A 7,523-nucleotide genomic window follows, 5' to 3' on the forward strand; every position below is an offset into this window, starting at 1 on the left:
CAGGTGTCTTTTATACAGGTAATGAGCTGAGATTAGGAGCACATTCTTAAAGTGAGTGCTCCTAATCTCAGTTTGTTACCTGTATAAAAGACACCTGTCCACAGAAGCAATCAATCAATCAGATTTCAAACTCTCCACCATGGCCAAGACCAAAGAGCTCTCCAAGGATGTCAGGGACAAGATTGTAGACCTACACAAGGCTGGAATGGGCTACAAGACCATCGCCAAGCAGCTTGGTGAGAAGGTGACAACAGTTGGTGCGATTATTCGCAAATGGAAGAAACACAAAATAACTGTCAATCTCCCTCGGCCTGGGGCTCCATGCAAGATCTCACCTCGTGGAGTTGCAATGATCATGAGAACGGTGAGGAATCAGCCCAGAACTACGCGGGAGGATCTTGTCAATGATCTCAAGGCAGCTGGGACCATAGTCACCAAGAAAACAATTGGTAACACACTACGCCGTGAAGGACTGAAATCCTGCAGCGCCCGCAAGGTCCCCCTGCTCAAGAAAGCACATATACAGGCCCGTCTAAAGTTTGCCAATGAACATCTGAATGATTCAGAGGAGAACTGGGTGAAAGTGGTGTGGTCAGATGAGACCAAAATCGAGCTCTTTGGCATCAACTCAACTCGACCCCAAGAACACCATCCCCACCGTCAAACATGGAGGTGGAAACATTATGCTTTGGGGGTGTTTTTCTGCTAAGGGGACAGGACAACTTCACCGCATCAAAGGGACAATGGACAGGGCCATGTACCGTCAAATCTTGGGTGAGAATCTTCCCTCAGCCAGGGCATTGAAAATGGGTCGTGGATGGGTATTCCAGCATGACAATGACCCAAAACACACGGCCAAGGCAACAAAGGAGTGGCTCAAGAAGAAGCACACTAAGATCCTGGAGTGGCCTAGCCAGTCTCCAGACCTTAATCCCATAGAACATCTGTGGAGGGAGCTGAAGGTTCGAGTTGCCAAACGTCAGTCTCGAAACCTTAATGACTTGGAGAAGATCTGCAAAGAGGAGTGGAACAAAATCCCTCCTGAGATGTGTGCAAACCTGGTGTCCAACTACAAGAAACGTCTGACCTCTGTGATTGCCAACAAGGGTTTTGCCACCAAGTACTAGGTCATGTTTTGCAGAGGGGTCAAATACTTATTTCCCTCATTAAAATGCAAATCAATTTATAACTTTTTTGACATGCATTTTTCTGGATTTTGTTGTTGTTATTCTGTCTCTCACTGTTCAAATAAACCTACCATTAAAATTATAGACTGATCATTTCCTTGTCAGTGGGCAAACGTACAAAATCAGCAGGGGATCAAATACTTTTTTCCCTCACTGTAAGTTGAGCTAATTTTAGCAAATGCTTTAGGGTGTCCACCCACTCTGCCCAGAGATAACATGCTTTGGTGATGAAGACAAGACAAATATGATTGGTTATTCATGTTCTGAATCGTTCAGTGGGGTCTTTCTCTAACATATAATTAACAGTATATCCAAAAAGTTGGATTTTGTAACCTAATACATCTGATAATAAGCACCGAGCTCTGTTGACAGAGCGGTGCCATTTTCTGCAGCGACCTTTTAGGATTTTAAATGTAAAAGGCTTTGAAAGTAAAAAGGTTGGTATACGCTCAGTTGATATTTCACTAGGATACGCTTGTTTTTGTGAGAAATCTTTGAAAAAGAACAGGAATTTAGAATTAATATGAAAAGCGTATACTAAAATATGAAAATACTACATGTCATGTCTCAAAATCGATATCCATCTTACCTCTATATTGAGTTTTATGTCCTGAGGATTCGAGAAGAAAGATGACAAGTTCAACGGGAAAGTGAGACTGTCAGGTAGTCAGTAGACTTAATTCTTGTACAGAATCCAGCCTAGCTGACGCGAGACAATTTTCCTGATAGGTTTACCAATTTTTTTCAATGGCCTACATTGATTTTGTCACCCTTCTGGCCATCCTACAAGGGTAAAAATGCCAATTACTTTTGAACGGATTGTGAAAGAGACATGAGGCACGGAACATTGGTTTTCTTAGAGGATTATCTACACAATTGGAACATTATTTTACACATTGGTCAAAATATGTGTTTTTGATTGGACACCTTTCATGCTGTACAGCAGAGAGTCAAATGGCATCATTCATCTTACATACAATGAAAATGATTATAATTGGTTTTGCTATTTAGATCAAGACTATGTTACCCTGTATCATTAAGGTATATTATTATACTACCTTGCTATTCAAACAAAAAAAGTTGGAGCAAGTCATGTGCAAGACCTAAAGATAGCTGTTTTTAAAGGTCAGGTTTACTAAGCGCTTGAGCAAGTGTGCATCTGTCTTTTTAAGAAGGGAAATTTAAGAGGCTACCCTCAAACTGCTCTACACATACTGGCCTCCTGTAGCTCAGTTGGTAGAGAATGGCGCTTGCAACGCCAGGGTTGTGGGTTCGATTCCCACGGGGGGCCAGTATGAAAATTGTATGCACTCACTAAAACTGTAAGTCGCTCTGGATAAGAGCGTCTGCTAAATGACTAAAAATATTTTTTTGAAATCATTCCCTCTTTTTACATTTATTTTACCTTTTTGAGCTACCTTCTGTTTTATTCCTGCAGGAAGATAGCCTAACAGTTGCAAACCTTGCACTAATACAATTGCCCAATCTGGTGCACCATAGACAGCTGCAGGTTGGATTCAAATCACAATACTGTACCTTTTACCCATTACTATCAGTAGATATGTGCATCTCTTTAAAATGATTATGTACTGTATAACCTGAACATTTAGTACATAATATGGCAGTAACTGTTTTTGCCTGCTTTTTCTACTTTATTTTTTACTTCAAACAAATACAAAGGCCCTTGTCTTTTATCCCCATAGTCCCATGTGGTTGCCTCATTGCGTATATTTAGGCAGCAATAGGTTGCAGCTACGCCTGTCTCTGTTACGGAAGTCTATTAATAACTGATTCCAATTGTGTTTAACATCTTATGAGGGCAATCTGTTCAAGTGAAGGCTTTTACGGGGAGATCTATTTTGTTCCATATGGTGCAGTAAAAGTATTCCATTGAATTATTGCTAATCTCCTCTCCTGTGTTTTTTTCCTTCTGTTTCTGACTCTATTGTTTGGATATTCAGCACCATGGACAGCGTTCTGAGTTTGCTTGCAATTTATATTGTCCACCAGGGGTCAGACTTTAGTCATTTAAAAACAAAACAAAATTGACAAGGTCTTGTGTGTATCTTGAGTTGGATGTGGCAGGCTGTATAAGTCCAATCATTCACCAAAAGATAAATGGCGAATACAGGGGGTTAAGCAGTATAAGGGTAAAAATGAGAATCCATCTTGTAGTTCAGCAAAGGTAATTGCAAACAACTTGTAAAGGTAAGTCGTTATAACAACTCACATTGTACTTAAATGATGTAACTAGTGTGTGTGTGTGTGTGTGTGTGTGTGTGTGTGAAGGGTAATTAGAAACCTTCCCTTCTTTCTGCAGGTTGTGTGGACATGTGTGATAGAGACTTGTACTATTTGTACAGTGTATTCGGAAAGTATTCAGACCCCTTGACTTTTTCCACGTTTTATTACGTTACAGCCTTATTCTAAAATGGATTAAATTGTTTTCTTCCCTCATCAATCAACACACCATACCCCATAATGACAAAGCAAAAACAGGTTTAGAAATGTTTGCAAATGTATTACAAATAAAAAATGGAAATATTACATTTACATAAGTATTCAGACCCTTTACACAGTACTTTGTTGAAGCACCTTTGGCAGCGATTACAGCCTCGAGTCTTCTTGGGTATGACGCTACAAGCTTGGCACACCTGTATTTGGGGAGTTTCTACCATTCTTCTCTGCAGATCCTCTCAAGCTCTGTCAGGTTGGATGGGGAGCGTTGCTGCACTGCTATTTTCAGGTTTCTCCAGAGACGTTCGATTCCGGGCTCTGGCTGGACCACTCAAGGACATTCAGAGACTTGTCCCGAAGCCACTCCTGAATTTTCTTGGCTGTGTGCTTAGGGTCGTTGTTCTGTTGGAAGGTGAATCTTTGCCCCAGTCTGAGGTCCTGAGCGATCTGGAGCAGGTTTTCATGAAGGATCTCTTTGTACTTTGCTCTGTTAATCTTTCCCTCGATCCTGACTAGTCTCCCAGTCCCTGCCACTGAAAAACATCCCCACCGCATGATGCTGCCACCACCATGCTTCACCATAGTGATGGTGCCAGGTTTCCTCAAGACGTCACGCTTGGCATTCAGGCCAAAAAGTTCAATATTGGTTTCATCAGACCAGAGAATCTTGTTTCTCATGGTGAGAATGAGTCAAGTGTTCTGTCAAGTGCCTTTTACTGAGGAGTGGCATCCATCTGGCCACTCTACCATAAAGGCCTGGTTGGTGGAGTGCTGCAGAGATGGTTGTCCTTCTGGAAGGTTCTCCCATCTCCACAGAGGAACTCTGGAGCTCTGTCAGAGTGACCATCAGGTTCTTGGTCACCTCCCTGACCAAGTCCCATCTCCCCCGATTGCTCAGTTTGGCTGGGTGGCCAGCTCTACGAAGAGTCTTGGTGGTTACTAACTTCTTCCATTTAAGAATGATGGAAGACACTGTGTTCTTGGGGACCTTCAATGCTGCAGAAATGCTTTGGTACTCTTTCCCAGATCTGTGCCTCGACACAATCCTGTCTCGGTGCTCTACGGACAATTCCTTCGACCTCATGGCTTGGTTTTTGCTCTGAGATGCACTGTCAATTGTGGGACCTTATATAGACAGGTGTGTGCCTTTCCAAATCATGTCCAATCAGTTGAATTTACCACAGGTGGACTCCAATCAAGTTGTAGAAATGTCTCAAGGATGATCAATGGAAACAGGATGCACCTGAGCTCAATTTCGAGTCTCATAGCAAAGGGTCTGAATACTTATGTGAATTAGGTATTTCTGTTTTTAATTGTTAATACATTTGCAAACATTTCTAAAAACCTGTTTTTACATTGTCATTATGGGGTATTTTGTGTAGATTGAGGAGGGACATGTTTTATTTAATCAATTTTAGAATAAGGCTGTAACATAACAAAATGTGGAAAAGGGAAGGGGTTTGAATACTTTCCGAATGCACTGTACTCACATTTGTCCTCATTTGATGTGTGTAAATATGTCCGTTCATGGGAAGAACGCAGACCTCAACAACGTGTGTTCTTTCTGCATAAAAAAAAAGAAAATAATGTCAGTTCTGTATGTTTGCCACTAGTTGTCACTATAGTGCCATAATACTACAGAACGTTTATGCAACGTTGCTCCATGCTGGGGAAGGCAAAAAGCGTAAGTGGGTGTACGCTACATAACTTTCAAAATCCTAACATCGCTGAGCCTCTCACATTAAACGACCGTCTTTCCTGTCTTGCCAACATAGTGGTGAGCACACTAAACGATGTGGCACAGACTGGGTGTCGCACACTACAAGATTCTTCACTTGATCGTGAGGATTGTCGATACCACGCTGTCTCGCGAAAACGATGTGATTAGATTAGACTTAGCTTCAACGAGCTGTGCCTCCAGTGTTGCCAATTTAGCGACTTTGTCGCTATATTTAGCGAGTTTTCAGACCCCTCTAGCGACACATTTTCAAAAAAGCGACTAGCGACAAATCTAGCGACTTTTTCTGGTGTTATTGGAGACTTTTGGAGACTGACGCGAAAGTACGTATCGTTCTTACTCTTCTCAACGAGCAGCGGGTGCTGCCCCCGTCCCAAAGCGCTCACAGGCCCCACCCCCGTCCCAAAGCGCTCACAGGCGGCCCAGTCCTCGCGCAGCAGTCCCTCCCAGCTGCAGTCAGAACAGGAGATGTTCACCCCTCCATGTTCAGACTGCAAATGAATCCCGCATGGGGGAAGCCACCCCTGGCTGATCCCGCCCTGGCTTACATTCAGGGCGGGATGTAAATGTAGGGTGTTTTTACCTCACTTTTTGTCTCTCCCATGATGTTATTCCTCTCTCCTACATCATCCATCACAATTACATGCACATGGCCAATTACGCAAATTAGGTGATGACATCATTTAGCGACTTCTAGCGACTTTTAGGACAGCCAATAGCTACTTTCCTTACTGAGGAGTTGGCAACACTGTGTGCCTCAAAGCCAGTGGTGGAAAAATTACTCAATTGTCATACTTCAGTAAAAGTAAAGATACCTTAATAGAAAATGACTCCACCCAGTCACCCAGTAAAATACTACTTGAGTAAAAGTCTAAAAGTATTTGGTTTTAAATATACTTAAGTATCAAAAGTAAATGGAATTGCTAAAATGTACTTAAGTATCAAAAGTAAAAGTATAAACCATTTCAAATTCTTTATATTAAGCAAACCAGACGGCACAATTTATTTTAATTTGTTATTGACAGATAGCCAGGGGCACACTCCAACACTCAGACATAATTTACAAACGAAGCATTTGTGTTTAGTGAGTTCACCAGATCAGAGGCAGTAGGGATGACCAGCGATGTTCTCTTGATAAGTGTGTGAATTAGACCATTTTCCTGTCAAAATGTATCAAGTACTTTTGGGTGTCAGGGAAAATGTATGGAGTAAAAAGTACATTATTTTCTTTAGGAATGTAGTGAAGTAAAAGTAAAAGTTGGCAAAAATATAAATAGTAAAGTAAAGTACAGATACCCGTCCTCTGTAGCTCAATTGGTAGAGCACGGCGTTTGTAACGCCAGGGTAGTGGGTTCGATCCCCGGGACCACCCATATGTAAAAATGTATGCACACATGACTGTAAGTCGCTTTGGATAAAAGCGTCTGCTAAATGGCATATTATTATTATTATTACTTTAAAGTATTTTTACTTAAGTACTTTACACCACTGCTCAAAGCAGCCTCATAAACGTTTTCATTCAGACATTCACGCTTGCCATACAGAGTTGAAATGTCTAGCCAACATTTTGAATTAAATAACATTGCTTGTGCACTTCAGAGCTGTAACGATTTGACACTTTGGCTTTGGTTAAAGGCAAGTACACACACATACTAGTAGTAATCATCGCTCCTGCTTGAGAGTCTACACATACTGGGTGATGCGAAACAACGTTATCATGTCACTGGCATCTGCTCTGGCGAGCTCTCATTGGCTATTGCTGATCACCGTTCTCAAAACTTGTTGTTTCACATTGGAGATTTCACATTACAATAGCACTGCAGATTTTGTGCCGATAAAATCAAACATGTTTGAAAATATCGGGACGTCTGGCACATGAACCTTATGCAAACCAAACAGTACACACAGGTGGGAAAAGGTAATGATTATTGCTAGTAGCTTGCTACCATTGTCGTTTCTGGTTGACAGTTAAAACTAGCAATGCATTTTAAGGAATGTGTCATGGTAGGTTTTTCATAAAATAGCAGACAGCATAAGACAGAGGTTCCCAAACTAGGGGTCGCAACCCCATGTGGGGTCACTTGATATGAAAATGGGGTCGCGGGAGAATTTCCAAATTCCTGGCTCAGTTGACATGCCGG

This window comes from Coregonus clupeaformis, chromosome 21, assembly GCF_020615455.1.
Source record: "Coregonus clupeaformis isolate EN_2021a chromosome 21, ASM2061545v1, whole genome shotgun sequence".
NCBI lineage: Eukaryota > Metazoa > Chordata > Actinopteri > Salmoniformes > Salmonidae > Coregonus > Coregonus clupeaformis.